This window comes from Ovis canadensis, chromosome 2 (genome assembly GCF_042477335.2).
Source record: "Ovis canadensis isolate MfBH-ARS-UI-01 breed Bighorn chromosome 2, ARS-UI_OviCan_v2, whole genome shotgun sequence".
Lineage (NCBI taxonomy): Eukaryota > Metazoa > Chordata > Mammalia > Artiodactyla > Bovidae > Ovis > Ovis canadensis.
The window spans coordinates 126,264,571-126,289,344 of NC_091246.1; the positions used below are offsets into that span (position 1 = coordinate 126,264,571).

The following is a 24,774-nucleotide window of genomic DNA, read 5'->3' on the forward strand; positions in this document are numbered from 1 at the left end:
AGAAATCTCTATCTTCATCACCACCTTGATGATTTGAACTTTACCCTAGTCATGTAATCCTGGAAAATAACAAAGGTTAAGGAAATCCCCTACCCTTTGTGTCTGGTAATGGCTTGCTACAAAGAACCACCCTTTCCCATATTACTTAGATAAGATTCAGAGCACTCTCCTGTTTACCCAGAACAGGGTCAGACTTAAACCTTCCACATTCCCATTGTTTGCTTCATTAGTGATTGACTGAAATTAAAAGACACTTTCTCCTTGGAAGAAAAGCTGTGACAAATCTAGAAAGCATATTAAAAAGCAGAGACATCACTTTGCCAATAAAGGTCTCTATAGTCAAAGCTATGGTGCTATGGTTTTTCCAGTAGTCATGGGATGTGAGGGTTGGACCATAAAGAAGCCTGAGCATCGTAGAATTGATGCTTTTGAACTGTGGTGTTGGAGAAGACTCTTGAGAGTCCCTTGGACAGCATGGAGATCAAACCAGTCAATCCTAAAGGAAATCTGTCCTGAATATTCATTTGAAGGAGTGATGCTGAAGCTGAAACTTAAATACTTTGGCCACCTGATGTGAAGAGCCAACACGTTGGAAAAGACCCTGATGCTATGAAAGATTGAGGGCAGGAGGAGAAGGGGACAACAGAGGATGAGAAAGATGGAAGGCATCAATGATTCAATGGACATGAGCTGAGCAAACTCTGGGAGGTGGTGAACAACAAGGAAGCTTGGCGTGCAGCAGTCCCTAGGGTCACAAAGTCACTCAGACATGACTGAGTGACTAAACAACGACTGATTAGCTGAACTGTCTGTATTACTGACCAATCTGGACAAAATACCTGCTACTTAGATGTGACCAAACTAGCTAAGCTTCTCTCCTTCCACAGGCTCCTGAACTTTGACCCACCCTCAGCCTTCCTTCATAGTCTCTGCTAAGAGGAGAACCTCAGAGTAAAACATTCTCTGGTCTACTGTCTCTAAATGTACCATCCTCACACATCTTACACTCCTATCAACATTATATTCTTTCCAGTCTTCCTTACTCTTCCTTATAAGAGAACAGCCCTTTTCTGTCTTGCCTTGAAATGCTTACAGATCCTATACTTGGCATATTCTCCCTACTTCAATCACCTACTCCCATTATTACAGTAATCTTATCAAATATATAGGGTCTCTCTTCTCAACCTAAATTTGAATTTTTTATTTGACACTCCATTGGACCCTATTTAGAAAGCTCTGGTAACTAACATCTACCTACTTCACTGAATTAATTTGCAAATTTTCCTTTGACTAAATCTAATCAAATGGAGTTAGCTCTCTCATTCTCAGATTCATGGGTGTCTTCATTTCACCATCAAATAAATTACAAAAAGATATCCTAGAAAAGCAAATGAATCTGGCTTGTAAAAATTTCATTATTTTTGTATCCCTAGCATCAAGTTCATATCTACAGTAAATATCAATTAAATTACAAAGTGAATTAACAAATTTGATTATACTTTAATTATAAAGTTAATTAACAAATGGTTTTCAAAAACAATATACATTTTACTGCAATACAAGTATATACCTTAGTTTCCAAAATCTGTTGAAAATGTGCAACAAAGAAAAATCTTGAATTACTTTGAAGATATTTCCAAAGTTAGGAAAATTTCTAAGATTGTTCAGTAGTCCAATTAACAAAGCTATACTCTTACCTTATTACATATATAGTACAGAGTTATGACATAAAATGGAAATAAATACAATGCACTTCTTCATCAAAGAAAACATTATAAACAAGCCTATAATGATAATAGCCATGATCATTCTCTGACATAAGATATATTTTCTGTTAGACAATAAGAAATCAATTTAAATAATACATCTGGTGAAACAATATAAATTAATGAATAATTTGATAAAGCCATGTATATTTTCAGGCTTCCCTGGTAGATCAGACAGTAAAGAATCCACCTGCAATGCTGCAATGCTGAATACCTGCGTTTGATCCCTGGGTTGGGAAGATTCCCTGGAGGAGGGCATGGCAACCCATTCCAGTATTCCTGCCTGGAGAATCCCATGGACAAAGGATCTTGGGGTTGGGGTGTGTGTGTGTGTGTGTGTGTGTGTGTGTGGCTACAGTCTCTGGGGTTGCAAAGAGGTGGACACAGCTGAGCAACTTTCACTTTGATTTTCATGTACATTTTCAGACTGAAGTCCAGCAGATAGTATGATTGTTTCAATAGCAAAAAATAAAGAAAAAAAATTTACTCTAATAAGGCAAATATTCTTTCTAGGTTAAAGTTTTCATAGAAACAAAATTTTAAGAAAAGAAGGAAATGAACTTAGTATGTACCTAAGGACAAGGGGGAAATACTTGTAAATGAGAAAAGAGTAACAAGTCATTAATAAGTGAACCATATGGAATATATTAACATGAAAATATAATGTCTGAAATTATAAAAAGTCATAAAAATAATTTGAAGAATTGGTAAAATTAATAGATGAATTATTGACCACAAAGATTAAATGGAAAAACTCTCCTAGAGAACTAAAAAAGAGCATAGAGATATATCAAAGAAATACTGAAAGATCTAGAGCATAGAAATAAAAGTGTCAAAATCTAGATACTGGGAATACCAGAAAGAGAGAAACATAAAAGGAGAGATCAAGATACATTTAAAAAAATTATGAAGTGAATTTTCACAGATTATGAAAAATATCAAATAGAAAGTTTCAGATTTAGACATATTGCACTAAAATTTAGAATAGTAAATTGCAAGACACTATACAACACACACAGGCAGAAATAGATTACCTACATAGCAACGAAAAGGACACTTTTTTGGGTGTTAGTTCTAAAAGGTCTTGTAGGTCTTCATAAAACCGTTCAACTTCAGCTTATTCAGTGTTACTGGTTGGGGCATAGACTTGGATAACTGTGATATTGAATGGTTTGCTTTGGAGACAGAGATCATTCTGTCGTTTTTGAGACTGCATCCAAGTACTGCATTTTGGACTCTTTTGTTGACCATGATGGCTACTCCATTTATTCTGAGGGATTCCTGCCTGCAGTAGTAGATATAATGGTCATCTGAGTTAAATTCACCCATTCCAGTCCATTTTAGTTCACTGATTCCTAGAATGTTGACGTTCACTCTTGCCATCTCTTGTTTGACCACTTCCAATTTGCCTTGATTCATGGACCTGACATTCCAGGTTCGTATGCAATATTGCTCTTTATGGCATTGGATCTTGCTTCTATCACCAGTCACATCCACCACTGGGTGTTGTTTTTGCTTTGGCTTCATCCCTTCATTCTTTCTGTATTTATTTCTCCTCTGATCTCCAGTAGCATATTGGGCACCTAATGACCTGGGGAGTTCCTCTTTTGGTATCCTATCATTTTGCCTTTTCATACTGTTCATGGGGTTCTCAAGGCAAGAATACTGAAGGGGCTTGCCAGTCCCTTCTCCATTGGACCACGTTCTGTCCTCTCCACTATGACCCACCCGCCTTGGGTTGCCCCGCAGGCATGGCTTGGTTTCATTGAGTTAGACAAGGCTGTGGTCCTAGTGTGATTAGATTGACTAGTTTTCTGTGACTATGGTTTCAGTGTGTCTGCCCTCTGATGCCCTCTTGCAACACCTACCATCTTACTTGGGTTTCTGTTACCTTGGACGTGGGGGTATCTCTTCATGGCTGCTCGAGCAAAGCACAGCCGCTGCTCCTTACCTTGGATGAGGGGTATCTCCTTACCGCCTAGAACAACACCAAAAAATGATGCCCTTTTCATTATAGGGGACTGGAATGCAAAAGTAGGAAGTCAAGAAACACCTGGAGTAACAGGCAAATTTGGCCTTGGAATGCGGAATGAAGCAGGGCAAAGACTAATACAGTTTTGCCAAGAAAATGCACTGGTCATAGCAAACACCCTCTTCCAACAACACAAGAGAAGACTCTACACATGGACATCACCAGATGGTCAACACTGAAATCAGATTGATTATATTCTATGCAGCCAAAGATGGAGAAGCTCTATACAGTCAGCAAAAACAAGACCAGGAGCTGACTGTGGCTCAGATCATGAACTCCTTATTACCAAATTCAGACTTAAATGGAAGAAAGTAGGGAAAACTGCTAGACCATTCAGGTATGACCTAAATCAAATCCATTATGATTATACAGTGGAAGTGAGAAATAGATTTAAGGGCCTAGATCTGAGAGATAGAGTGCCTGATGAACTATGGAATGAGGTTCGTGATATTGTGCAGGAGACAGGGATCAAGACCATCCCCATGGAAAAGAAATGCAAAAAAGCAAAATGGCTGTCTGGGGAGGCCTTACAAAGAGCTGTGAAAAGAAGCGAAGCGAAAAGCAAAGGAGAAAAGGAAAGATATAAGCATCTGAATGCAGAGTTCCAAAGAATAGCAAGAAGAGATAAGAAAGCCTTTTTCAGTGATCAATGCAAAGAAATAGAGGAAAAGAACAGATTGGTAAAGACTAGAGATCTCTTCAAGAAAATTAGAGATACCAAGGGAACATTTCATGCAAAGATGGGCTTGATAAAGGACAGAAATATGGACCTAACAGAAGCAGAGGATATTAAGAAGAGGTGGCAAGAATACACGGAAAAACTGTACAAAAAAGATCTTCAAGACCAAGATAATCATGATGATGTGATCACTAATCTAGAGCCAGACATCTTGGAAAGTGAAGTCAAGTGGGCCTTAGAAAGCATCACTACGAACAAAGCTAGTGGAGGTGATGGAATTCCAGTTGAGCTGTTTCAAATCCTGAAAGATGATGCTGTGAAAGTGCTGCACTCAATATGCCAGCAAATTTGGAAAACTAAGCTGTGGCCACAGGACTGGAAAAGGTCAGGTTTCATTCCAATTCCAAAGAAAGGCAATGCCAAAGAATGCTCAAACTACTGCACAATTGCACTCATCTCACATGCTAGTAAAGTAATGCTCAAAATTCTCCAAGCCAGGCTTCAGCAATACGTGAACCGTGAACTCCCTGATGTTCAAGCTGGTTTTAGAAAAGCCAAAGGAACCAGAGATCAAATTGCCAACATCCGCTGGATCATGGAAAAAGCAAGAGAGTTCCAGAAAAGCATCTATTTCTGCTTTATTGACTATGCCAAAGCCTTTGACTGTGTAGATCACAACAAACTGGGGAAAATTCTGAGAATACCAGAACACCTGACCTGCCTCTTGAGAAATGTTTATGCAGGTCAGGAAGCACCAGTTAGAACTGGACATGGAACAACAGACTGGTTCCAGATAGGAAAAGGAGTGTGTCAAGGCTGTATATTGTCACCCTGCTTATTTAACTTATATGCAGAGTACATCATGAGAAATGCTTGACTGGAAGAAACACAAGCTGGAATCAAGATTGCCGGGAGAAATATCAATAACCTCAGATATACAGATGACACCACCCTTATGGCAGAAAGTGAAGAGGAGCTAAAAAGCCTCTTGATGAAAGTGAAAGAGGAGAGCGAAAAAGTTGCCTAAAGCTCAACATTCAGATAACGAAGATCATGGCATCTGGTCCCATCACTTCATGGGAAATAGATGGGGAAACAGTGTCAGACTTTAATTTTTTGGGCTCCAGAATCACTGCAGATGGTGACTGCAGCCATGAAATTAAAAGACGCTTACTCCTTGGAAGGAAAGTTATGACCAACCTAGATAGCATATTCAAAAGCGGAGACATTACTTTGCCGACTAAGGTCCATCTAGTCAAGGCTATGTTTTTTCCTGTGGTCATGTATGGATGTGAGAGTTGGACTGTGAAGAAGGCTGAGAGCCGAAGAATTGATGCTTTTGAACTGTGGTGTTGGAGAAGACTCTTGAGAGTCCCTTGGACTGCAAGGAGATCCAACCAGTCCATTCTGAAGGAGATCAACCCTGGGATTTCTTTGGAAGGAATGATGCTAAAGCTGAAACTCCAGTACTTTGGCCACCTCATGCGAAGAGTTGACTCATTGGAAAAGACTCTGATGCTGGAAGGGATTGGGGACAGGAGGAAAAGGGGACGACAGAGGATGAGATGGCTGGATGGCATCACGGACTCGATGGATGTGAGTTTGAGTGAACTCCGGGAGATGGTGATGAACAGGGAGGCCTGGCGTGCTGCGATTCATAGGGTCGCAAAGAGTCGGACACGACTGAGCGACTGAACTGAACTGAAACTGAACATAGCAACGAGCACCAAAATTAATAATAAACTTCCTAACTGTAACACAGGATGCAAAAAAGACAAGTAACCAATATTTTCCATGTATTCTGATAAAAAAGAACTTTGAATTTTGAATGTTATAAGAAGTAACTCTACTGGGTTCATTGATCAGCTCTAGTAATTTTCTGGTGGAGTCTTTAGGGTTTTCTGTAGAAGATCATGTCGTCTGCAAACAGTGAGAGTTTTACTTCTGCTTTTCCAATCTGGATTCCTTTTATTTCTTTTTATGCTCTGATTATGTGACCAAAACTTCCAAAACTATGCTGAATAGTAGTGGTGAGATTGGGCACCCTTGTCTTGTTCCCAACTTTAGGAGAAATGCTTTCATTTTTTCACCATTGAGTACAATGTCTGCTGTGGGTTTGTCATATATAGCTTTTATTATGTAGAGGTATGTTCCTTCTATTCCTGCTTTCTGGAGGGTTTTTATCATAAATGGATGTTGATTGATTTGTGAATATTGAAGAACCTTGCAACCCTGAGATAAAGCCCACTTGGTCATGATGTATGCTTTGTAATATGTTGTTGGATTCTGTTTGCTAGAATTTTGTTAAGGATTTTTGCATCTATGTTCATCAGTGATACTGGCCTGGAAGAGAAATTAAGGAAACAATTCCATTCACCATTGCAATGAAAAGAATAAAATATTTAGGAATATATCTACCTACAGAAACTAAAGACTTATATGTAGAAAATGATAAAACACTGGTGAAAGAAATCAAAGAGGACACAAATAAATGGAGAAATATGCAGTGTTCATGGATGGGAAGAATCAATACAGTGAACATGAGTATACTACCCAAAGCAATCTATAGATTCAATGCAATCCCTATCAAGCTACCAACAATATTTTTCTCAGAACTAGAACAAATAATTTCACAATTTGAATGGAATTACAAAAAACGTCGAATAGCCAAAGCAATCTTAAGAAAGAAGAATGGAACTGGAGGAATCCACCTTCCTGACTTCAGGCTCTACTACAAAGCCACAGTCATCAAGAGACTATGTTACTGGCACAAAGACAGAAATATAGATCAGTGGAACAAAATAGAGGCCCAGAAATAAATCTATGCACTTATGGACATCTTATTTTTGACAAAGGAGGCAAGAATACACAATGGAGAAAAGACAACCTCTTTAACAAGTAGTGCTGGGAAAACTGGTCAAACCACTTGCAAAAGAATGAAACTAGAACACTTTCTAACACCATACACAAAAATAAACTTAAAATGGATTAAAGATCTAAACGTAAGACCAGAAATTATAAAATTCCTAGAGGAGAACATAGGCAAAACACTCTGACATAAATCACAGCAGGATCCTCTATAACCCACTTCCCAGATTACTGGAAATAAAAGCAAAAATAAACAAATGGGATCTAATTAAAATTAAAAGCTTTTGCACAAGAAAGGAAACTATAAGCAAGGTGAAAAGACAGCCTTCAGAATGGGAGAAAATAATAAAAAATGAAGCAATTGGCAGATAATTAATCTCAAAAATATACAAGCAACCACTGCAGCTCAATTCCAGAAAAATAAACGACCCAATAAAAAAATGGGCCAAAGAACTAAACAGACATTTCTCCAAAGAAGACATAGAGATGGCTAAAAAACACATTAAATGATACTCAACATCACTCATTATTAGAGAAATGCAAATCAAAACCACAATGAGGTATCATTTCATGTCAGTCAGAATGGCTACTATACAAAAGTCTACAAGGAATAAATGATGGAGAAGATGTGGAGATAAGGGAACCCTCTTACACTGTTGGTGGGAATGCAAACTAGTACAGCCACTATGGAGAACAGTGTGGAAATTTCTTAAAAAAACTGGAAATAAAAATGCCATACGACCCAGCAATCCCACTGCTGGGAATACACACCAAGGAAACCAGAATTGAAAGAGACACGTGTACCCCAATGTTCATCACAGCACTGTTTATAATAGCCAGGACATGGAAGCAACCTAGATGTCCATCAGCAGGCAAATGGATAAGAAAGCTGTGGTACATATACACAATGGAGAATTCAGTTCAGTTCAGTTCACTCAGTCGTGTCTGACTCTTTGTGACCTCATGAATTGCAGCACGCCAGGCCTCCCTGTCCATCACCAACTCCCAGAGTTCACTCAGATTCATGACCATTGAGTCAGTGATGCCATCCAGCCATCTCATCCTTGGTCGTCCCCTTCTCCTGCCCCCAATCCCTCCCAGCATCAGAGTCTTTTCCAATGAGTCAACTCTTCGCATGAGGTGGCCAAAGTACTGGAGTTTCAGCTTTAGCACCATTCCTTCCAAAGAAATCCCAGGGCTGATCTCCTTCAGAATGGAGTATTACTCAGCCATTAAAAAGAATACATGTGAATCAGTTCTAATGAGGTGGATGAAACTTGAGCCTATTATACAGAGTGAAGTAAGCCAGAAAGAAAAACACCAATACTGTAAACTAATGCATATAAATGGAATTTAGACAGATGGAAACGATAACCCTGTATGCGAGACAGCAAAAGAGACATAGATGTCTAGAACAGACTTTTGGACTTTGTGGGAGAGGGAGAGGGTGGGATGGTTTGGGAGAATGGCATTGAAACATGTATATTATCATATGTGAAACAGATGACTAGTTCAGGTTTGATGCATGAGACAGGGTGCTTGGGGATGGTGCACTGGGACGACTCAGAGGGATGAGATGGGGAGGGAGGTGGGATGGGGGTTCAGGATGGGGAACACGTGTACACCTGTGGCAGATTCATGTTGATGTATGACAAAACCAATACAATATTGTAAAGCAATTAGCCTCCAGTTAAAATAAATACATTTATATTAAAAATAAATAAATAAAATATATAAAAAAGAAGTAACTATAATATAATATAATGTGGGAGTAATAACTACATTGCAGATGAACAATGCCTCAGAATTGTTACCACTGAAAAAAATTTATTTTGGTTTAAGGAAATACTAAAAATATTCTTGGGAGTAGTAAAATAAGAAAAGAAACAAATTCAAGTTTTGTAAAGGAGAGATACTAATTTTACATTTTATCATAAGAACAATAATAGCTAAATTAGGACTAGAAAAATAGAGATAGATGCATACATTATAAATGAAACCTATGTATATGTATATATATATAACAGTATGAATGTAAGCTTTTAAATAACCATTAATTCCTATTTGAACATGTTTTGCCAGAAAATAGAAAACAAAGGCTGTCTAGTTAATTTATTAACATATATTAATGTAGTTTTATTTCAAAACAAAAACTAATTTAAAAAAATTAGAATATGCCCCTTTATACGTGAAATAGATGCAAAAATCACAATAAAATGTTAGCTACTGAAGTGGGAGAAGAGGTAAAGAACAAGCATAAAAAGGACAGACTCACAGGGAAGATCGTGACTATGAACAGCCCTAATGAGTGTGACTATTTCAGTACCTTGCACCTGCCATCATCTTTGCACATGGCTGACACCCTCATGCCATTCTTCTTCATTCAGTTGCCCAGGGTACAGGGAGTTCTGTGGCACCCTTATGGGGTGACGTCAGAGATGCTGCCCTCAGTACAGGAAAATGCAGAAATTCATTTCAGGCTAGAAAACAATACCTTGCACTCAGTGGAGACACCTAGACTGGGACCTCCTGGCTACTCGGTGTTCCTTTTATTGTTTTTCCTTTGGTACCTCGTGGTAGCTATTTAGGTACTTTCTATGCTCATCAAGTCATATGCTCGGAGATAACTTTGCCTCTTACTTTACTGAGGTGACTGATGACAGCCTGTCCATATCCCCACTTTTTTTTTCTATTATCTCCACTAGTCAATTGGACAATGATGATTACTCACTTTAAGGCTGAGATCCTAATAGCCAGTCATCAATCTCTGCCTACTCCCTTCACCATCTCTCTTATCTCAGAGGAACAGGAACATCTCACTCTCTACACTTGTGCTCTTTGTTCTAATTTAATCTCAGTTCTTTCCAGTTCTTGAGAATCAGCATCGTTATCCTCACTCCACCAAGAGATGAAAATCTTTAGAGTAAGAGATTTCTCTTTTAACTTTTGCCACAAAGTTTTTGAAATTCTGGCTACTTTTTTCACTGTGTCGTGTCCTCAGACCTTTTGAAATATCTTCTGATTTATATTTCAAAGAGAGACCTGACTAGTCTAATTGATGGATGGATATTGAAAGTAAGAGAATGAGAACTCAAGGACAACTACTTTCCTTTTTACTTTTAGCTGAGTAAATCATAGTATCACTTATGAAAAAGGGACACGGGGAAAGCAAAGGCTGGAAAGTGGAATCAAGAATTTTGTTTTGGAATTGCTAGTTCTTAGACATCTGTTAGACATCTAGGAAGAGAAATTGAGTGAATGGTTAGATATAGGAGTCTGTGACTGGCAGGCATGGTAGAAACAGAAATGTAATTTGTGAAGTAATCAGTTTATACATGATGACATCAGCTAGGAAGTGGATATAAATAGAGAAATGATACTTGAGCCCATGGGCATGCCAAATTTTATAAACTAGGCAGAATAAGAAGATTAAGCTGGGGGATGATTAAGAAACAGCCACTGAAGTCAACATTAAAACCAAGAAATTGTGCAGTTCTGCATCCAAATGGAGAATATTTTCAGTAAAAAATAATAATAATAATAAATAAATAATACTGACATGTCTACAAAGGGGAAGCTTGAGAAATAGCTATCAGTTTAAAAACATGGGAGATTATGGGTGACTTTTGCATTGTAGCTTCAGGGGTGAAGGGGCTAAGACAGCTTGATTGGTCCTGGTTCCTGACAGAACAAGTGAGGTAGTAAGACAGGAAGTGGAAAAACTCATGAAATTTCTTCTATAAAGAGAAGCAAGAAATAAGGCAGGACTTAAGGGTGATGAACTCAGAGAACAAGCATTTATTGAGTACTGTTGCATGTGTATTTAGCTGATGAGAAAATAACTTTAGTAGGAGAAAATTGATGATACAGAAAAAGAGGGGATAAATACAAGAACAAATTCCTTAAACAGGCAAAAAGGGATATGATCAAGTCCACAAGTGAAGTGACTTATTTAGATAAAAGGAAAGGTCATTCACTCATATTTGAAAGTAAGGTTTAGTCATTGGAACATATAAAAATACTTGGTAGTTCAGTAGATTGAGTGGTAAGGAAATATGGAATTTCTCTTCTAATTGCATATATTGTATCAGTTAAAATGCAGGTCCTTAGCCCTTAATGAGGAAGTGAACAGATGGAAGGATTAAAGAAGGGAAAAGAAGAAGAAAGGAGGGGTCAGAAAACAGTCATCTCAAAGACAAGAACAAATTTGAGTTGAATTTCCGAGCAATTTTAATGACCTGATGAGGACTGCAGTCTAAACATACATTCAGACTCTTCAGCATGGTCATATGAGTTTGTGCACATTATTTGTGCACTTGACCTATTTAAGAACTGAAGAGTACAGAACTGGAACATAAAAAATCTTAGTCCATGAGAATTGTAGAAGGTAGCACGAGAAAATACTTTTAAGTAAGGTGTAAAAAGTTTAAAAATTTGTTGGGAAAAGCAGTCTCCTTGTAGTCCTTGACATTTTTAATATCTAAAAAGGAGACTGGAACCATGTGATATTAGTCCACCTCTTTATTTTGCACTTTTGTATCCTAGACATTGCTGTCAGGCACAACCTGGTAAGCTGACTCTGCTTTCAGATTAGTGCCCCGGAGGTGAAAAGTCTCACTTTATGATTTCTCTGTAGAAACATACACTTGTTTCTGGATCTGGTGCTTGCTTTCCTTTCATTATTCTTAACATATAAAAAGAGAAGTCACAAAAGCACAAGTTCCAGTTTTAATGACAACCAGATAGAGAAGAAATGAGTCTGTCCAGGAATAACAACAACAGTTGTCCCTAGACTCATGCACTTAGAAAGCTAAGTGTGCCTATTAGAATATGCTAAATACTGTGGGTATGGGCTTCCTGAGGGTGCAGTGGTAAAGAATCTGCCTGCCAGTGCAGGAGATGCAGGAGACATGGGTTCAATCCCTGGGGCAGGAATATCCTCTGTAGTAGGAAATGGCAATCCATCCAGGACTCTCACCTGGGAAATCCCCTTGACAGAGGAGCCTGGAGGGCTACCATCCACGAGGTCGCAAAGAGTTGGACACGACTGAAGCAACTTACCATGCACCATTATCTTTAATTTTAGGTTAAAACGTTAATTTACTGTATGTTATGATATATGTCTATCATACATAGAAACCGAGTACTTCAGTGGATTTGAAATGCCTTGATGCAATTTAAAATTTAGTCTTCTTCTTCCTAGCACATTCTAGCAGGGGCATCATCAAAGATAAAAGTAAACTGAGACAAGAAATAAGATGTACATATCCCTGATGTACCTTCTTTAACAAGTGCTGGGCAAAGGACACTTTACAAACATTGTGCTTTCAGTCATGGTATTAATACTGAGAATAATATTAATACAGAGATTAAGAAAGCTAAATTAAAATAAGCATTTTTTTAAATTAAAGGAATACTGGCAAAGTGTAAACACTTTTGAAGTACTGGATCCACTTAACTCATCTAATAGCATCCTTAGCAGATAGTCATTTAAGGATAAATATGCAGTATATGCACTATGACAAAGAAGCTGTCTTGGTGGAAGTGAAATCAAAATGCTCTTCTAAAGAGAAACAAATCTGGAGTTTTCTCATGTTTCCCAGTGCTTTTAGTTTCTATTAACATTCTGTTCTCATAATGCAAACCTTGTGTGACAATATACAGCCCAGCTCATTCCTTTAACATTACACAAATGTGCTCACTCAGCAGTCCAACAGAAGTGACCGAATTGCTGTGAAAGTCTTCGATCATTTCTACCCCGACCTTAGCCAGGTAAAGTAAAACAACAATGTGTCTTTCCTCTGCAATGTATCATGTTTTTAAGATCATAAACCGTTTGAAGAAAATCAGTAGAAAATTAGTCTTCAAAAAATTTTAAATTCAGAAATCATCAACCAAAACAGAAAGTTAAGAGAAGATACCAGTGCTGCTTTTGTTTAAGCTAAAAAGAGTTACTGTATTTCACAGTTTAAATGAGCACATATACTCATTAGCTAAATGAGTGATTCACCATAAGGTAAAGGTAAAACTTCTTACTCTCGGGCAAAATTAGGAACTGAGTGAGGAAAATGTACCTGCAGATTACTGATCTTCAGCTGGGAGACAAACAGTGCTTCAGACTGAACTTGAAATCCTTTTGAATAGTGACGTTGGGGCTCCCCAAACCTGGAGATTTCACCCTTGCTTCTGTTGGGTTCCCTGCTTTAGACTATGGAAGAACAACTCCTTCTCAAAGTTCAAGAAGTCCAAATATACCTACTAAACAGAAACATCTTTGTCTTAAAAAAGAAATCTTATGTCCTCATACCTTCTATTTCTTTCACATTAAGACATTCTGAATTGAAGAGAGTTAAAGAAAAGGATAGTTATACATTTTAGTCCACAGATGCACTGATTATTGCATTTGAGAAAAATGAATAATTGCATATATGTGCATTTATATACTGATTAAATATACACTGCATTCTTAATAATTTTAATAGTCATATTATATACATTAGTATTATTTTAGGTAATTGTGAATTTGCATGTATGAAATATGTAAACCATATATATTGCAATTTGGTTAGATTGAGAGAAATTGAATTAGCTGAAATCTAAATGCACACTTTTAGAAAAGAAGAAGGAAAGGAAATTGGAAGCAGAACAACTTTCTAAATACTTGAATGAATGAACAAAAGAAACTCTATCGAGGCAATCTGAGTTATTGCTACACTATACTTCCTTTAAATTCAAGCAAAACCAATGCCTCACTGAATTTGCCAATAATGTGGCAATAATTCATCTTGGTCATAGTCTTGTATAACATTTCCAGTGCGTTAAAGTGAAGTCGCTCAGTCGTGTCCGACTCTTTGCGACCTCATGGACTGTAGCCCACCAGGCTCCTCCCTCTGTGGGATTCTCCAGGCAAGAGTACTGGAGTGGTTGCCATTTCCTTCTCCAGGGGATCTTTCCGACCCAGGGATTGAACCCAGGTCTCCCACCTTCTAGGCAGACGCTTTAACCTCTGAGCCACCAGGGAAGCTCCAGGCAGATTCCAAGATTCTGAATCTTAGAATAGCAATGGGAATTGCTTTGCAGTCCTTCACATTAGCAGAAGTATATTTTCATTTGGTAGATCTATAGCAGAAATATCCATTTAAATTTTCTAGCTTTATTGTTGTGCTGCATACCCTATACTACACACATCAATCCATAGAAGCAATATATCTCACATGATTGTGCCATCTGTATTCTCATACTGTCATATGTTGAGTTCCATAATGCTGTTACTAGAAGTATCAGTTCAGTTCAGTTCAGTTCAGTTGCTGAGTCGTGTCCGACTCTTTGTGACCCCTATTTACTACCAATTAGTATTCATTTCACATAATTTCTTTAGTGAGAAAAATACATAGATATATAGGGAGGCAGGCCAAAGCTGAGGTTCCTGGAGAAAGAGAGATTCAATGGTGAGTATAGAAAAATACAAAAAAAAAAAAAATTACGGATGAAGAAAGAAAAAAAATAGTAAAACAAATTCTCTACCCCTGAGGTTAACTTCACTATATGACAAGTTTATCTGTAGCTAACTTTATTACATAAAAGCAGAGTTACTACAGGTTTAACATATTTTTGTAGGATAAATATTCTGTTTCTCTGCAAGGCTGGGGAAAATGAAGGTGGGAAATGATAGACAACTAAATTTGAGAATACTGTGTAATTCACCAAACATCTAGTGTGTACCTATTTTGTGTCAGGCTCTGGAAATCTAGTTGCTTTCATATATGTTCTTCTTTCATACAGCCATTCTCTGAAGCAGGTAATACTATTCATAGATGGGTATGCAGAGGTTCATATAGATTTTAAATATTCCCCAGATCAAACAGCTGGTAAGAGACACATTAAATATCTAACCCTAAATCTTATAATGGCAAGTTCTAGAAGAGTTTCACACAAATACCATACAAACATACCTTTGTATGGAATGGAAGGTAAATAGAGGATATTTTTCTCACATAAAATGCTTCTTTTTTAAAATTTATTCATTTTTTAGTGATGTGGGGAAGTAGGCTTTTTTTTTTTTTTTCTTGGATGGCAGAGCATAACTAAAATTGGGGTTACAAAGGAAGAAAACAATATGGGTCCTGATTGATTGCAATAATGTAGGTGAAAGAGTTAAACATATTTCTTAAAACTAGATAAGTTATAATTAGCAGTGCTGCCTTACATATGCTATCAAACATCCATCTAAACTTTTTATCACAGATCTTCTAGGATGCTTACAGTTTTCTCTTTCACCATTATAAGAGATCAAAATATCTGAGAAATTCTAGTATATCAGAATCCAAACCATATCCTTCTGACTTTACCTCTTATTTCAGAACTGACACAGACTACATGATCTAATATTTTTCAATTATATGGTTAATGTAGATATCTGATTTCTGCTTTGACATACTTGCATGAAAGGAAAACTATGACAAAACTAGACAGTGTGTTAAAATGCAAAGACATCACTTTGCCAACAAAAGTTCATATAGTCAAGAATATGGGCTTCAACAACAGTACGTGAATCAAGAAATTTCAGATGTTCAAGCTGGATTTAGAAAAGGTAGAGGAAACAGAGATCAAATTGCCAACATCTGCTGGATCATAGAGAAAGCAAGAAAGTTCCAGAAAAGCATCTACTTCTGCTTTATTGACTATGCCAAAGCCTTTGACTGTGTGAATCACAACATACTGTGGACCATTCTTAAAGGGATGCAAAATATCAGACCACCTTACCTGCCTCCTGAGAAATCTGTATGCAGGTCAGGAAGCAACAGTTAGAACTGGACATAGAAAAAGAGACTGGTTTCAAATCAAGAAAGGAGTATATCAAGGCTGTATACTCTCAGTCATGTGAAATGCTGGGCTGGATGAAGCTGGAATTATTGATTCCCAAGGGAAATATCAATAACCTCAGATATGCAGATGACACCACCCTTATGGCAGAAAGTGAAGAAGAACTAAAGAGCCTCTTGATGAAAGTGAAAGAGGAGAGTAAAAAAGTTGGCTGAAAAGTCAACATTCAGAAAACTAAGATCATGGCATCTGGTCCCATCACTTCATGGGGACACGATGGAAACATGACAGACTTCATTTTCCTGGGCTCCAAAATCACTGCAGATGCTGCTTGCAACCATGAAATTAAAAGACACTTGCTCCTAGGAAGAAAAGCTATGACCAACCTAGACAGCATTTTTAAAAAGCAGAGATATTACTTTGCCGACAAAGGTCCATATAGTCAAAGCTAATGCTTTTCCAGTAGTCATGTATGGATGTGAGAGTTGGACCATAAAGAAAGCTGAATGCCAAAGAAGTGATGCTTTTGAACTGTGGTGTTGGAGAAGACTCTTCAAAGTCCCTTGGACTGCAAGCAGATCCAACCAGTCAATCCTAAAGGAAATCAGTCCTGAATATTCATTGGAAGGACTGATGCCTAAGCTGAAACTCCAATACTTTGGCCACCTGATGTGAAGAACTGACTCATTGGAAAAGACCCTGACGCTGGGAAAGATGGAAGATAGGAAGAGAAGGGGACAACAGAGGATGAGATGGTTGGATGGCATCACTGACTTGATGGACATGAGTTTGAGCAAGCTCCGGGAGTTGGTGATGGACGGGGAAACCTGGCATACTGCAGTCCACGGGATCGCAGAGTCAGACATGACTAGTCAACTGAACTGATCTGATGGTCTTTCCAGTACTCACATACAGTTGTGAGAGTTGGACAATAAAGAAGGCTGAGTGCCAAAGAATTGATGCTTTCTAACTGTGGTGCTGGAGAAGACTCTTGAGAGTCTCTTGGACTGCAAACCAGATCAAACCAGTCAACCTTAAAGGAAATCAACCCTGAATATCCATTGGAAGGACAATACTGAAGGTAAAGCTCCAATACTTTGGCCACCAGATGTGAAGAGCTGACTCACTGGAGGAGACCCTGATGCTGGGAAAGACTGAAAGCAGTAGAAGAGGGCAACAGAGGACGAGATGGCTGGATGGCATCATCAGTGCAATGGCCATGAACTTGGGCAAACTCTGGGGTATCGTGAGGGACAGGAAAGCCTGTCATGCTGCAGTGCTTTGGGTCAGAAAGAGCCAGACATGACTTGGCGACTGAACAAACAAACTGGCATTAACTCTATATTCCTATAGTAATATAAAGCGAAAGTCAAGTGAAGTCACTCAGTCGTGTCTGATCTTTGAGACCCCATGGACTGTAGCCTACCAGGCTCCTCCATCCATGGGATTTTCCAGGCAAGAATACTGAAATGGGTTGCCGTTTCCTTCTCCAGGAGATCTTCCCAACCAAGGGATTGAACCCAGGTCTCCCTCACTGTAGGCAGACGCTTTTACCGTCTGAGCCACTGTGATTCATAGTACTACGGTAACATCAATAGCTGATACTTTATGTTATGGTTTTCCTCATAGAAATAGATTTAAATTTTTTCTAAACCCAAATTAAAATTTTCCTTGTTATCAATGGTAAGAGAGTAAGACACATGTATAGGGCCATACCGTCTATGGGCATGATAAAAAGAATCAATGGGTTAACAGAGTAACTAGAATTCTTTCCTCGGTTTCATTTTCAGGGAACTCTAAAGAGTTTACATACCATATATTTGGCATTTAGTGCATGCCTGGCAATGAACTAGTGCTTTAAATACAGCATCTCATTTACTTCTCAAAATAACATTCTCCGAGTGCTAGCAATTCTACATGACCATATCTGGACTAAAGTAGCAAAATGATTTACCCAAATCTAAGTGTCAGTCAAAGTGACAGAGCTAGAGTCTTACTCTAAGTTGATGTGACTCATGGATATGTTTTGAATTTCCTACTGTACAGGGCTGACTCTCAGCTTGGATTCCTAATTATAAAACAGATTCCTTCTAAATTACCACCGTGGACAATGACAGTGCCATAGGAACTCTTAGTCCCAATGTCATTAGACACAGAGAAAGAAACACCAATACAGCATTAAGTAAAACCATGCTTCACTTACTTCATTTAAAAACATCAGAAGAAAATTAATTTTGACATTTACATATAAATTTAAAATGTGCCAGGGGCACCCTACCACTGTTTTAATTCCAAATATGTCTATTATTTTATTTTTTGCACAAAGAATTTAACCTCTGTAATTATCATCAGAAAGATAATTTATTGACATTGTAAAAATAAAGTAACATTTTTATTAGCTGACATTTGATATTTTTCACCTAGTTTTTTAAAGGCTATCTTTCATGATTTTAAAAACCAATGGTCATAACCTGTCAACCCATCATTGTGAAGTCGAACTCAAAATCTTTGCTTTTCAGTAAACAGAAGCCCTTTTAGATCTGTTGCATTATTTTAAACTTACAAAGCTCTATTGATCAGAGCTCTGTCAGTTCCAAATAAAGAACAAATCAATTTTAGTTTAAACAAGAAAGGTAGGGGCCTTATTGATTCATTTAACCAAATCAAAGAAATTAGAAAGCACAGTGGTTGGTACATAGCACTGAAGGTAAAGCAGACAGTATCAGGTCTCTTAGTTCATCATTTGAGTTAATATTAATTAAGAAAATAACTCTGAAAAATAAATATATTATATGTATATATATGTAACATATATAAAACTGAATCACTTGGCTCTATGCTTACCATTAAAAAGAAAATATATTAAAAGAATAGATAATAATTGAAGCAAAAAAAAAGAAAATGTGAACTATCAGGTTTCCTCTTTTCAGTATCTTTCTAGAAGATTCACTGCGGGTGACTGGGCCTGAAAGCAAACATACATGCAGTGCATGCCACACAGTGGAGCCTGAGTCTGAGCAAGAGCACCATTGGGGGGGTTTGAGCACTGTGGATTACTGGCCAAAACTCGCTGGCTTTGGAGGAGGGCAAAGCTTGGTTGCATTCCCAGCTATAAAATTTAGAGGGTAATTTAGACTAAATATCAACCATCCGCAGCCTCAGATCCCAGACTTTAAACATGTTAATAACCATTCAATTTTTAATTAGGATTAAGTGAAAAAGCATGTAATAGAGCTTGAAGAAGATCTGATCTATAGCTATCACTTACCAAAAGAGAAATCTTGTGGTTTCTTCTAAATGCATGGATTCTGAGAGGATCAAACATATGGGCATGTAAACAATAAAGTACTATATAGATTTCAGTTATGCTATATTCATCTCCACACTTTGATGTACAGGGTGCCAATCCCAAGCTCCATCTGTCCCAATAGGGCTTTTCAATGCTATTCAAATGCATCTGCCCTCCGTGTAAGCAACCAGAGCAGAGGCCACTTCTTACATCTCCCTCTTCTCTTCCTAACACCATGCTGAGCACAGAGTGAGGGCCCAGCATACATCTGGGAACTGACTAACTGACCAGGATTAATTGATCATTAACAGAAATGCAAATTCCCAGGGAGGATATAAGTAGAATTTTATTTTTTCCCCACCAAAAATAATACTTTCTTTATTACCTAAGTAATAAAGTACATGATTATCAATGGTTTACTTTCAAGTTGATAACAAACAATTACCTGGATATCTTGAATACATACTAACTCTTGCAAGAATTATACTAAAAAGTTTGTGAATATTACTATTAATCAAAGTTTGTAGCCATAACCCACAACATAGGTGGTAAATTGAAGACAGGGCTCACAACAAAGCTGAAATACTACAATATTAAAATAAATACTTGAGTGTGTGTTTCCATACAAAATATTTATCCTTGAGGATTGAGGTATTCTACATGAGTAACTTTTCTGATAGTTTTTGTCTTTAGACAACTTGGCTTGTATCAATTTCAGAATGAGACCTTCCCATAGTTACATTTAGGCTTCCCCTGAAGCTCGGCAGTAAAGAATTCATCTGCAGTGCAGGAGTTATGGGTTCAATCCCTAAGTCAGGAAGATCCCTGGAGGAAGGCATGGCAACCACTCCAGTATTCTTACCTGGAGAATCCCATGGGCAGAGAAGCCTGGCAGGCTACAGTGCATAGGGTTGCAAAGAGTTGGACACTACTGAAGTGACTGAGCACAGCACACATAGTTACATTTGGTAGCAGAGAGGCTTGAGAGAAGCTTCAGTAGTTAGATTCTGCCCTCAGACCAATGCAAAATCACTGCTACAACTTCCCCCCAAATAGATATGCTTCTACATAATGAACATGGTGAACTATGTTTCTTTATCTGCTCTGGCTTATAGAAATCTTAGAATCCATATTTGTGGCTCAATTTGAGTAAAATACACTAGCCTTTCAGGAAATGCATTTATAAAACAGTTCACTTCAGTTTCACTTACCTTGTTTATCCTCTCTGTATTATTTCCTCACTTTTAAATTCTCTTAGATATTATGGTTGCACGTTTTTTTTTTAAACTAAGATATGCATAAATGAACAAGATATAAATAAATTCCTTTTCCTATCATCTAATGCTACTTGATGCAAGGTAGTTTCATTTCATTACAGTTTTCCTGCATCACTTTACTCATAAACAGTGCCCAATATAGCCTCTAATATTTTGCATTCTACTTTTTATCATTTCTTTTCATGACAAAGTTTGAATATCTGCTACAAAATTTTTTAAAATACAGAGATACAGAAAGGGAAAAGATAGAAATCCCTCTCCCCAGTTTAACTACCATTCCCTTCTCCCTCTTTTTCTGTCGTCTCTTCCCCCTAGAACCACACCTTGAAGATCATGCCAACCACCGGAAAATGGCTTGGTGGAGAATGTTACAGAACACATGCACACAAACATTTGTATGTATCTGTAGTCTTTCTTTCACTTGTCACATCTCTAAAGGTCAATTATTGCCCAAATGACATCAGCAAGATGGTGGAACAGGAGCCCTTCCTACTCACATTGCCCTTCAATAACAACAATTTGACACAACAGTACTTTTCTGGGATCTTTGGGATCCAGCCTCAGGCTGGGAGCAGTTCTGCTCTCCTAGACAACTGCCAGGAGTCACATCTGTCTGCCCTGGCAGGCTGGTGCCTCAAACTCAGTGCTACACAGACCCTGCAAAGGTCTTGTAACTTGGTTCTTGCTCCTCTCCACTATAGCCCGGGAATGCTCTTGCCACCCAGTAGTGGGGCAGGAGACACACTTGTCTGTGCCCTGAGGCAAGCCCACCGACCTCGATTCTGCTGCAGAGCCTGAAATGGCCCAGTAACTTGAATTCAGTCCCTCTCAGTCACAGGCCAAAGGCAGTCCTGGCCACCCATGGACCCCCACCCCCACCCCCCACCCCCGACACACAAAACACCACTATGAGACACCTCTGTGTGTCCCCAGAGCTAGGCCTTTTGTTGGTGGATCTGGAAGCAGCCCTTAACCTGGGTCTAGCTCCTTTCAGTTGCCTTCTAGGAGTGGTTCTGCCTGCTCAAGGAATTGGAGGGAAATTAGCCCACCCATGTGCCAGGAGGAAGGCCCTTGGTCCAGCTTAGGCTATTGAAGCAGCCCAGCTCCAGCCCCACTGTGCCCCAATCCAGAGGCGCTCCCACCCACTGAGGAAACTGGCAGGAAGAACGCCCATCTATGTCCCTTGAAGCACCTCCATGATTTAATTCTAGTCCCTATCAGCAAATCACAAAGGAAGACAGAAAGAGAGGGAAAGGAACAAATGGAAAAAATAAACTACAAACAAATCAGAAAGTAACAAAATGGTGACAGTAAGTCCATACATATAAATAATCACTTTGACATTCCAACCAAGCAGTACAGAATGGATTTAAAAGGGATTTAAAAAAATAATAATAATCCAATATCACGCTACCTAAAAAAGAATCACCTAGCTTTAAGGACACACATAAGATGAAAGTGAAGGGATAGGAAAACATATTCCATGGAAATGGTAACCAAAAGAGATTCATGCTGGCTACCCTTGCATTATTTTTTTAATATAAATGTATTTATTTAAAGTGGAGGTAAATTACTTTACAATATTGTATTGGTTTTGCCATACATCAACATGTATCTGCCACAGGTATAAACGTGTTCCCCATCCTGAACCCCCCTCCCTTTTCCCTCCCCGTACCATCCCTCTGGGTCATCTCATTATACCAGCCCCAAGCATCCAGTATCATGCATTGAATCTGGACAGAAGACTCATTTCATATATGATATTATACATGTTTCAATGCCATTCTCCCAAATCATCCCACCCTCTCCCTCTCCCACAGAGTCCAAAAGACTGTTCTATACATCTGTGTCTCTTTTGCTGTCTCGCATACAGGGTTATCATTACCATCTTTCTAAATTCCATATATATGCATTAGTATACTGTATTGGTGTTTTTTTCCCCTTACATTAGATAAACAAGATATCTCTCTCATTCAGTGTAATATTATTCACAAAGGTGAAGATATAGAAACAACTTAAGTGTACAGATGGGTGGATAAGAAAAATGTGGTATATGTCTATGATGGAATATTACTCAGCCATTAAAAAAACCAAACAAACAAGAAAACCTTGCCCTTTGTGACAATATGGAGGAACCTGGGGAATATTATGCTGAGAGAAATAAGCCTGACATAGAAAAATAAATAGTGCATGATCTCACTTAATGTGGAATCTAAAAAAAGCAAAACTCATAGAAACAGAGAGAATAAAGGTGGTTGTCATAAGCTGGGGCATCATGGAAATGGAGAAATGCTGGTCAAGTATATCAACTTTCAGTTATAAGATAAATAAGTTATGAGAATCTAATGTATAGCAGGGTAACTACAGTTAATAATACTGTATTGAAAAGTTGAAATTTGCTTAGAGAGTAAATCTTGTTTGTTCTCACCATTAAAAGAAACCAATTATTATGTGAAATGATAAATGTGATAATTAGTTTGACTGTGATGATCACCTCATAATATATACATATATTAAATTGAGTTGTTCATATTAAACATATGCATTTTTTTGTCAATTTACCTCAATAAGGATGGAGAGGAAAAGATCAATTATCATTCTACTATATAGATACACTATAGTTTATTTAACCAAAAATCATTTAATAATTTTTTTTTTTTTTGGTTCAAGATAAAGGATGTTATTCCATCCTAAAAGAGACCAGTTCTGGGTGTTCTTGGAAGGACTGATGCTGAGGCTGAAACTCCAATACGTTAGCCACCTCATGGGAAGAGTTGACTCATTGGAAAAGACTGATGCTGGGAGGGATTGGGGGCGGGAGGAGAAGGGGATGACAGAGGATGAGATGGCTGGATGGCATCACTGACTCGATGCACATGAGTCTGAGTGAATTCCGGGAGTTGGTGATGAATAGGGAGGCCTGGCATGCTGAGATTCATGGGGTTGCAAAGAGTTGGAAATGACTGAGGGACTGAACTGAAAGGATGTTATAAAGACATTCTTGTATGTATGTCTTTGCCCGCTTAAGAATTTTTCTAGGATAGTTTTTTTTTTCCCCCTCTAACTTTAATTTAATGGTTCTAATTTGCTAGCTGACAGGAACTTGGAGAACCAAGCTGATTAGAATGCCCTATGAAATGATAAATGTGCTTTAAGCGAGGGGATGAAGATTTCATCATTAGTAAAATTCATGAGTTTTAGACTCCAATCTTCATGAAATCTATGAGAGAATAGTTATCATTCAGAGAAGAGTATAATTTAAAGCTGATAATTTAACTGTAGTGCTAATTTCAGGAAATAATTTAGTGTTTCTTTTAAAAAAAGCATTCCCTCCAAACTTTTAAGTACATTTGATTTCTGAAAATTTATGGAATATATACTATTTGTATAAATGGAGGGATTTTGTGCTAGATTCATTTTTTATATTAAGTAACAGGACTTACTAAAATGACATTAAAGACACATAGCAATAATATATGATTTTAAGCATTGTACAAAGTTAGCATGGCTGAACTCACATTTATCTTGGTCTGACAACATGACTCAATGAGTTTTATCTATTTACCTTTATTGAGACAATTGTTCATGCAACTTTATTTTGTGCTTTTTCCATATCTTACTATATACTTTTTGTTTCCTCTTCCTGTCCCATCCCATGGTTAAATGAATTATTGTTCTCAATTCTTCACTCTTTTGTTACATCATTATATACAATGGAGAGTTCCAAAGAATAGCAAGGAGAGATAGGAAAGCCTTCCTCTGTGATCAATGCAAAGAAATAGAGGAAAAGAACAGAATGGGAAAGACTAGAGATCTCTTCAAGAAAATTAGAGATACCAAGGAAATATTTCATGCAAAGCTGGGCTCAATAAAGGACGGAAATGGTATGGACCTAACAGAAGCAGAAGATATTAAGAAGAGGTGGCAAGAATACACAGAAGAATTGTACAAAAAAGATCTTCAAGACCAAGATAATCACGATGGTGTGATCACTCACCTAGAGCCAGACGTCCTGGAATGAGAAGTCAAGTGGGCCTTAG

The 24,774-nt window shown here is 37.9% G+C and overlaps 1 protein-coding gene across 16 annotated transcripts in view; it reads right to left on the reverse strand.

Annotated features, from left to right (window-relative positions):
* GULP1 (GULP PTB domain containing engulfment adaptor 1) overlaps positions 1–24,774 on the reverse strand; it is a 329,862-nt gene that overhangs the window by 127,161 nt on the left and 177,927 nt on the right. Inside the window, exon 4 of one of the 16 annotated variants that reach the window (XM_069577012.1) lies at positions 13,420–13,603. The exons of the other annotated variants lie outside the window; for them this stretch is intronic. The gene's annotated coding sequence lies outside the window, so the exon portion shown is untranslated. The remainder of the gene's footprint in view (positions 1–13,419; positions 13,604–24,774) is intronic. 16 annotated transcript variants of the gene reach the window in all.